Source organism: Cryptomeria japonica, chromosome 4 (genome assembly GCF_030272615.1).
Source record: "Cryptomeria japonica chromosome 4, Sugi_1.0, whole genome shotgun sequence".
In the NCBI taxonomy this organism is placed as follows: Eukaryota; Viridiplantae; Streptophyta; class Pinopsida; order Cupressales; family Cupressaceae; genus Cryptomeria; species Cryptomeria japonica.
In genome coordinates this window covers 95,873,550-95,883,097 of record NC_081408.1, presented here as the reverse complement: position 1 = coordinate 95,883,097, position 9,548 = coordinate 95,873,550, and positions in this window count along the sequence as shown.

Below are 9,548 nucleotides of genomic sequence, written 5' to 3'. Positions count from 1 at the left end.
AATGTATTGAAGCATGTATAGACTTAATCCTCCGGTGAGTGTATGTATGTATGTACAGGCAATTTTGGTACACACCCTATCTTTGGCATTGTTGTCAAAGGGGGAGAGATGAGGTGAAAAATATACAGTGTATAAATTGATTATATGTATGGAGTGTATAGTCTAGTGTATTGCAGATTCATGGATTATTGATCTAAGGGGGAGTCTTGGAATTCTTGAATTCTTTTATTCTTTCATCTAGATTGTACAGGTTTCAACACTTAGCCATTTTTCACAGGTGTTGCCATCAATGCCAAAGGGGGAGATTGTTGGCAAATAACACTCATCCGATGATTTCAGGAGACTTCCAGTGGTTGATTATTTGTTTAGGGTTGTCATTGATGGCAACTATTCGTGGTGATTCGATCTGGCACTCATGATCCAACTTATCCGGAAGATGGAGGTAACCAGTAGATAGTTAACCGACAAAACATGGTATAACAAGTTATTTGAGTAATGCTTTGATCTAGAATGATCTCTGGTGATTACGGTGCTTTTGGTGATTATTTTTGTTATCTTGATGATATGGGAGATCTTTCGGAAGTGTGTGTTTATAATCTTTTTATCCGATGCTATGTTTTGTTTATGATTGAAGTCGACTTGATCTACACATTACACTTGTTGAAGCCGACTTCAAGGAGATTGTTTTTGTGGTAAGACCGGATATATAAGATCATTATGGTGGTTGATTTTCGATGTGTTATATGTATATGGTGATCTGTTTTGGTGCAATTGAGCATAGTTTCATGTGCACATTTTGCTTTCAGATCAACTGGCAGTTGACAGAGACAAAGATAGAGTATTTAGCAGAACAGAGATAGTTAGAGATTCAAAGCCTAACTAGAACTCATCTTTGCATAGTCAGATTCTGATTAAGAGTTCATTTCATTGTATTTACACATTGTAAACAAATTCTAAGTCAATGAGACTTCCTTGAGGGTTGTAACCCTCCAGACAACTTTATTGAGCAATGAGCTCTAGGCAGTGAGCCTGAATGCAAGTGCATTCCCCATCTATGTAATATTTATGTATTCCTGGACATAGTATAGGAATATTGTGGGTTCCAGCCCCACCATGGTTTTTCCCTTTTTGGGTTTCCACGTAAAAATTTTGGTGTTGTGGATTTGTGTATTTATTGTTGCATTTTTATGTTCTTATATGCTATGCATTATTAACCAGTGGATAAAGAATAAGTATGTGGTTTCAGTTTCAAGTGGATCACTAATTCATCCCCCCTCTCAATGATCTTTAATTGTAACACAAAACAATTAGAATACTTTGAGGTATGTAAGATTGAATCATTCAGAAAATCAGATTGTTGGTGATAAGAATAAAGGTGTGATGACTAGGAGAAGGATTTTTGCTGAAAATATATGTTTGATTTCAAATATTAAACCTAAAGATGTTGCAGAAGCATGTAAGGATGAGAAGTGGATAAAAGAAATGGAAAAAGGGCTTAATCAGATTGAGAAGAATAATACTTGGGAGCTTGTTCTAAGGCCTAAAGAAAAGAATGTAATTGGCACTAAATGGATGTTCCAGAATAAATTGAATGAAGTTGGTGAAGCGGTAAGAAAAAAAGAAAGATTGGTATGTAAAGGGTGTTCTCAGATGGAAGGAATTGATTATGAGGAGGCTTTTGCTCCGGTAGCTAGAATTGAAGTTGTTAGATTGTTGCTTGCATATGCTACTTACAAGAGCTTCAAGTTATATTAGATGGATGTTAAGTCAACCTTTTTGAATGGTTATTTGGAAGAGGAAATCTATATTGAGCAACCAGATGGATTTTGTTTATCAAATGAAGGAGATATGGTATGTAAATTGAAGAAAACATTGTATGGACTTAAGCAATACCCTAGAGCCTGGTATGCTAGATTGGATAAGTATTTGTTGAAGTTGGGATTCTGTAAAGGTACTACTGATAGTAATTTATAATTTAAGGTTGAGAATGATAACATTTTGATTGTTTATCTTTGTTGATGATATCTTTTTTGGAGGGGATGATGATTTGAGTATGACATTTGTTGATGATATACAAAAGGAATTTGAGATGTCTATGATAAGTGAAATTAAATTCTTCTTAGGATTGCAGATTACACAAATTGACAAAGGCATTTTCATTTCTCAATCTAAGTATGTGAAGGAATTATTGAAGAAGTTTGGGTTTGATGATTCTAAACCTGTTGGAACTCCTATGGTGACTAGATGCAAATTGTCTATGAATGATGAATCTCAGAAAGTTAATTAGACTTTGTATAGATATATGGTTGGTGGGTTGTTGTACTTAAATCAGACTAGACCATACATTTTGCACGCAATTTGTCTTTGTGCTAGATTTCGAGTTGATCCTAAAGAGACTCATGTTACTATTGTGAAGAGGATTTTTTAGATACTTGAAGGGGATTGTTGACTATGGCTTATGGTATACAAAGAATGATGATTTCCTGTTATGTTCCTATACTGATGCTGATTGGGCAGGTGATGTTGGTGACCAGAAGAGCACCTTTGGTGGAGCTTTCTTTTTGGAAAGGAAGTTGGTTTCATGGTCTAGTAAGAAGCAAGATGTTGTATATCTATCTATTGTTCAAGCTGAATGCATTGTTGTTGCTAGCAACTATACTCAGGTAGTTTGGATGAAGCAAATGTTGAAGGATATTAGAGTGATTTATGATGAGCCTACTGTTATTTATTGTGATAATTCAAGTGTTATCAATATTTCCAAGAATCTGGTACTACATTCTAAAACAAAGCATGTCAATTAAAATTATAATTTCTTGAGGGAGAAAGTCAGTGATGATGAAATCAGATTGGAATATGTATCTACAAGGGAACAGATTGCAGATATTTCACTAAACCTTTTCTTGCAGAAACATTTGTCTATTTGAGAGATAAGTTAGGGGTCTTTGCCCCTCCCGTTGAGAACTAGATGCATGGAGTTGCATCAATCTGGTAGATTTTAGAGCCTTATCTTTTTATCTAGGTTGATGAGTTGGTACTGAAACCCATTCGGAGTAGTTTGTGTGTGATTCTGATGACTAGTTGTGAGTTTATCCTAAGGGGACAGATTTTCCTTCTTATAAGATGAGTTTTGGGGAGAGATGCATGATTTGTATTCCGTCTTTGGCATTTATGTCAAAGGGGGAGAGAAGCATGTGAAAAATTGCCTTATCTTTGGAGATTTGTTCACATGATCTTAGGGGGAGTTTGCTGGTGTTGATTCATTTCTTTGCATTGATTCTTTTTCACATTCATATGTTGCCATCAATGCCAAAGGGGGATATTGGTGGATATTACTACTGCTAGGATATGTTGTTGTCATTGATGTTAACATATTCCTGTGTTTGATGTTTTGGTGATTGCATTGAGTTGATTTGGTTGGTTTATGTATTTAGGATGCTAAATCAACAAGAAATACTTCATTCCTTATTGATTCCATGAATCTATGTGGTGATTTGATCGAGTTGTGGATTCCGGTATGAAGATTGATCTTTAGTGTTCAGTGTTGCAGTGTTCTGGTATTTGATCCATTGTGTTCCGATATGATTATATCTTTGGTTGCAGATTTGGGAGTGTTTTGGATGTTCATGTGTATCTTCATTTCAGATGGTTCATGATTTGGTGCTCCGCAAGTTATCTTTCTAGTCCAAATTGTTGTTGTTGAGTGCTCTTGAGTGTTAGCGTGTTGATCAATGAAGATTTGATTAAGTGGTGTTGGTGTAGCTATTGTGGATGGTTCTAACATGATTTTTGGTGTTTCTTGATTGTGTCCTATTTTCTTGGTGATCCGCATTTATCTTTGTGAGCGACATTGGTTATTTTATTGATCCGGTGATATTCTTCATATTATGTAGTATTTTGGGTGGTGTAGCATGTTGTGGTTGTTCTTGGTGAGATTTTCGGTGGTGATGCATGTTTGGAGATTTGAGTTAGGTCCATGCTATGCCATCTATGGAATTGTATTGGTCCGGTGGTTGATTTATGTATCATGTGGTGTAATTTTGTAATTGAGGGTTTGGCCGACCTTGTAGTCAAGGTTGATGAATTATATAAATAGATGTTATATTCATGCAATTTGGGTGTCAATGTGGTGTCTACATTATCAAATAGTGGTGTATGTGCACATAAGCAATTTTATCCTTTGGTATGATGTATTAAGCAAAGATTGTTGCAGGCCAGACAAATGAGCTTAACCGAAACTATCATCAGGTATTAGCATATGCTATATTTGTAGTTCATGTAATCCGGATTGTAGTTCGAATATTATTGTAAGGTAGTGAACCTTCCCTAAGGGTTGGAGCCTTCTGGGTCATTGTATTTTGAGTAGTGAGCTCTAGGCAGTGTGCCTGAATGCATGTGCATTCCCCATTGTATTATTTAAACATACTAAACATACTACTGCAAAGTATCATCTTATTGTGGGTAGGTTCCCACCATGGTTTTTCCCTTAAATAGGTTTTTCACGTCAAAATCTTGGTGTTATGTTTGTTGTTATTTTCTTTGTCTTTATTCTTGTTGTAGTTGATTAAAATCTGAGACTGTGCTTAAATTGTTGAATCCGATAAAAACTGATTCACCCCCCCTCTCTCAGTTTTCCTTCATTATTGTTGCCAACTATTGGTGTAATTATTTATTCATCTTGGATATAATTACACTTTACTTAAGTTTACTTAAGTACATGCATATCATAGTAGTTTGCATATGAGACACTAAGGGAGATGTGCTACATTGGGAGTGTGTATGTAGGAGAATTTCCACCTTTTATGGTGTGATCTTGTTATTACTTTACCATATCCACTTATTGTGGAGTGATAATTCCACCTTCAGTGGGTGATCCACCTCATGTGGACTATTTTACTATTTCTCCTACCTACCCCTACCTACCCTTGCATCTCATTGAGCCACATGTCATCATTGTGTGCTCTCTTGTCTCTTAATCTTTCATTTATAAGCATGCTCATCTACATTGTATGTAACAAACCTTGATGATCCAGTTGATCACATTTTGCATCATTGATAGGAATATAATTTATTCTTGTCACATTTTTGTTCTCTCTTATTTGTGTTTTCCATTGCTTCTAGATCTTAGCAAATTCTCACATGGTATCAGAGCCATTGGAGTGCCATTGGTTTGCCAATTAAGAGAAATTTGGGGTTTTGCATTTGAAGCTTTTTATCGCAGGTAATTATTAGATCTTGTTGGGTCAAATATGAGGTTGCCATTGGATTAAGGAAGTTCGAGAAAGTTAGAACCACCTTTTGTTCGTCCAGATCTGACATTCGAGGCCAAATCTAGAGCCTTTTAAAGGTGGAGGGTGGTGACTTGTCCCATGAGAGATCTGCAATTTTGGAGCATTTTTTGCCAAATCCGTTATCGCCATTGCGCTCAGAAGGCTCAAAAACCTCAAGATTTCCTATTCATTCATCCAAATTGAAGCTCGTCACCCCAAGGTGAAAAAATCCCTTTCCCGACTGTCGTACAAACATCATTATTGCAGGGTATAAATTTTTAAAAAATAAAATAATATTTTGTTTTTATAATTTAAAAAAAAAAAAATTAAAATGATTTTTTCATAATTTGGGGGGGGGGGGGGGCTTTATTGTGTCGCATGTGCTGCGGGTCTTGCAGTGTACCTTTGGGTAACTGCAGGCATTGCGGGTAACTATAGGCACTACAAGCGACCGCAGTGTACATGCGGTCCCGTAGAGTACCTATGAGCACACAATGTACTTGCAGGTAATCGCAGGCACTGCGGTCCCGCAGTGTACTTGTGAGTAGCCGCAGGCTCTACGAGCCCCCATGCAAGGGGCTTTTAATTTTTTTTAATATATAAAAAAAATTTAAATATGTTTTTTTAAATAAGTTTTTTAATTAAATAAAATTTTAATGTTTTTAATAAAACTTTAAATAAAGTTTTTTTATATTGAAAAAAAATCATGGTGTGATTTTTTCTTTGTTAATTTTTAAAAAAAGTTTTTTTTTGCATGGTTTTTAATAATTGTTTTTAATGGGATTTTTTAAAAATCTTTAAAAAACAAAATTTTCTATAATAAGTCAAATTGGGAACAAATCATCTGCAATATTCTATAGTGCTTCTTTGGTGACATCACCTTCATGTTTCCATATTTGCATGCTCTTGCATAAGCAATGTTGTACTCACACTATCATAAAGTGCCACACCTCTTTGTATCTTGTCTTTGATGACATATTTGATGTAATCCTCTTGTACACGTAGATTAGGTATATCTTGTGAGACTTGGTTCATGGCTCCAGTTGAGACTTAGATTGTACACATTTGTGCATGAGACTTTGATTGTATTAGTATTTTTTCTATTTATGAGTATCTAGTTGATGCTCAAAGCATGTTGTCTCCATGGCTGATCTTCATTTTGTTGCAACGAGTGATTCATCGTCATCAACTTGGTACCGGGTTTTGTCACACTTTGACATTATTGGTGCAACATTGGTTCTCTTTCTTCCTAATGGGGAGGTATTTTTGTCAACATCATTGGACCATCTTTGCAGGAGATTTTACATTGAGGGGGGGCTTCATGGTTTCTTCTTGTCTTATTCATCATTGAGAGCATTGTGTGCTTTCATCATCTCTCTTTTGGGGGAGGGTTTTTTCCTATTGGGTTTTTCTCTCTTTCCCCGCTTTATGGGAGTGCATTTGCATTTGTACATGGGTACCTAACATGGCCTAGTAGCCGGGACCCATCTTGCATTGCTTAGTTGCATTGTAGACTTAAGTGCATTCCCCTAAGTTGCACTTAAGGGGGGGGGTGTTGGTGTAATTATTTATTCATCTTGGATATAATTACACTTTACTTAAATTTACTTAGGTACATGCATATCATAGTAGTTTGCATATGAAACACTTAGGGAGATGTGCTTCATTGGGAGTGCGTATGTAGGAGAATTTCCACCTTTTATTGTGTGATCTTGTTATTACTTTATCATATCCACTTATTGTGGTGTGATAATTCCACCTTCGGTGGGTGATCCACCTCATGTGAAATATTTTACTATTTCTCCTACCTACCTTTGCATCTTGTTGAGCCACATGTCATCATTATGTGCTCTCTTGTCTCTTAGTCTTGCCTTTATAAGCAGACTCATCTACATTGTATGTAACAAATCTTGATGATCTAGTTGATCACATTTTGCATCATTGATAGGAATACAGTTTATTCTTGTCACATTTTTGTTCTCTCTTATTTGTGCTTTCCATTGCCTCTAGATCTTGACAAATTCTCACACCAACAGTCATAAAATTTAATTTGCATCCACTAGACATTCATTAATGTTTATCTAGAATTGTTAACAAAAGTCTTAAAATTAATTGACGTACATACAAATCATAATTGATAAATTAAAAAAGATTCAAAGATCACATGTAATAATAAAATATACCTTTTAAAATTTAGATTCACCAAATCATAAATTCAAGATTCAAATAATGATATGCATAATTACAAATGTTAACTTTCATCTTCAAATCTTCACCTTGGTATAATTGGCAAATTTGTCAAGCATACACAAAGAAAATGACAAATAATTTTTGGATAAAATGCAAAATGCGAGAACATTTATTAACAATAGTATAAAGAATAAAAAAATCTAGCGTAAAGGAAAAATAGCTATAGCATGGTACATAACATCATATGCAGAGAAGACAAAACCTCAATGCATTTCTTTTCAAAGTGCAAGACAAACCAATAAAACTGAAGATATCAAACTATATACTATTGATTATAGTATTCACACCAAGTAAAATAAATTACAATTCACTATTTATATCATTTTCACCATGCCATTCAAGTGGAGCTTGATTGTTTGCAACAAGAACCAGAGGATGATGATGAACATGGGAAAGCAAAAACTAGTGGAAAAGTCCTCGTGTCCTTACAAAAACACCAACATCTCGAAGAGTTGCAACCTCATGAACACCACAATTATAAGATATGCACAAAATGAATTTGTTGAAAAGATTTTTAATCTTATCCAATAAAAAATTGAAATGTAATTAGAAAAGGTAGTCATGTATAGAAAGTGTGGAAGGAGAGACAAGGATGTGAGTGGTTGGAAAAATACCATATGAGGTGGCATTTTATCTTCGTTTGGTATATATTTTTTGAGGGCATTAGAAACTTTCGAGTAGATATTGTTGTTGTTGTTGTTTATAGAGCTATGTCCCCAAGCATTTACTAGTATTATTTCATGATCTATGTCAAAATAGTAGTTGGAGTACAAAGACAACAAAAAGGAAAAAAGGGATACAAGAAATTAACAAATAGAGATAAAAAAAGATGCTAGATGGGCTTCTAAAGGCTTGGATGAGATAAGGAAGCTAGGACAAGTTGTACACAAATTTGGTAAGAAAACAAGAGATCTACAAAAACTATATTGGGGAGGAAAATAGGGTAAATAGGTTGCACAAAAAAACTAGAAATCTATAAGATGACCTATGCTTGAGACACAAGACAAGACTCCATATCTCCAATTCTACAAACTTAATCTCCTTTATAATACTCCTTTATAATACTCCTCCATTATTTACTTATAGAGAAGATGAAAAAATTCTTTTATATGTTTTAAGCCACTTCATGTAGATGACTATGCTAAAATGTAGTAGTGTTTCCTCTCATAATAAGACTTGCTTAGTTTGTCATTTCCCTTCTTCATACTTTCAAATGGATTAAACTCACATGTTAAAGTTGAAAAAATTACTACAAAATGAGCTTATTAAAAAACTGGTTAAATTTTGTGGAAGGTTGTAATTCATACCAATGATGAATGTGAAAAGGATGATTAGACTATATTGATATTGTCTTTAAGAAATTATTCTCGTGGACACACAAATATACGTGCATACTTAAATAGATTTGTGGTAGACAATATGTGTCTTTACAAGGAAACTAATCTATTTTAAACCTTATTTTTATTGTTGTCTCCACATGATATAGCTATCTATGATTTCCCCAATTCAAAATTTAAAATATAAACAACTAGATTCCTTTGATTTCCCCAATTCAAATTTAAAACTACAAACAACTAGATTCTTTTGATTTCCCTAATTCAAATTTTAAACTATAAACAGCTAGAATTTTTTATTTCCCTAATTCAAATTTTAAACTATAAACAGCTAGAATTTTTTATTTCCCCAATTCAAATTTTAAAATATAAACGGTTAGATTTCTTTGATTTCCCAATTCAAATTTGAAAATATAAACGAGTAAATTTCTTTGATTTCCTCAATTCCCAATTCAAATTTAAAAATAATAACGGCTAGATTTTTTCCCTCGGCTAGATTTTTTTCCTCTTTATGAGTAGGTACAAGCATGGTTCATGAGTGTGTACAAGCATGTTTCAGTACTTCATAAATATGATCTGACCATTCATCTTCAATGGTTAGCTATTCGCCTTATTACCTAGTTTTGATATTCATTATGATTTACTCATTTCTCGAGATTCTTGTTTGTCCAATGATATTCCATTAATGCCGAATGAC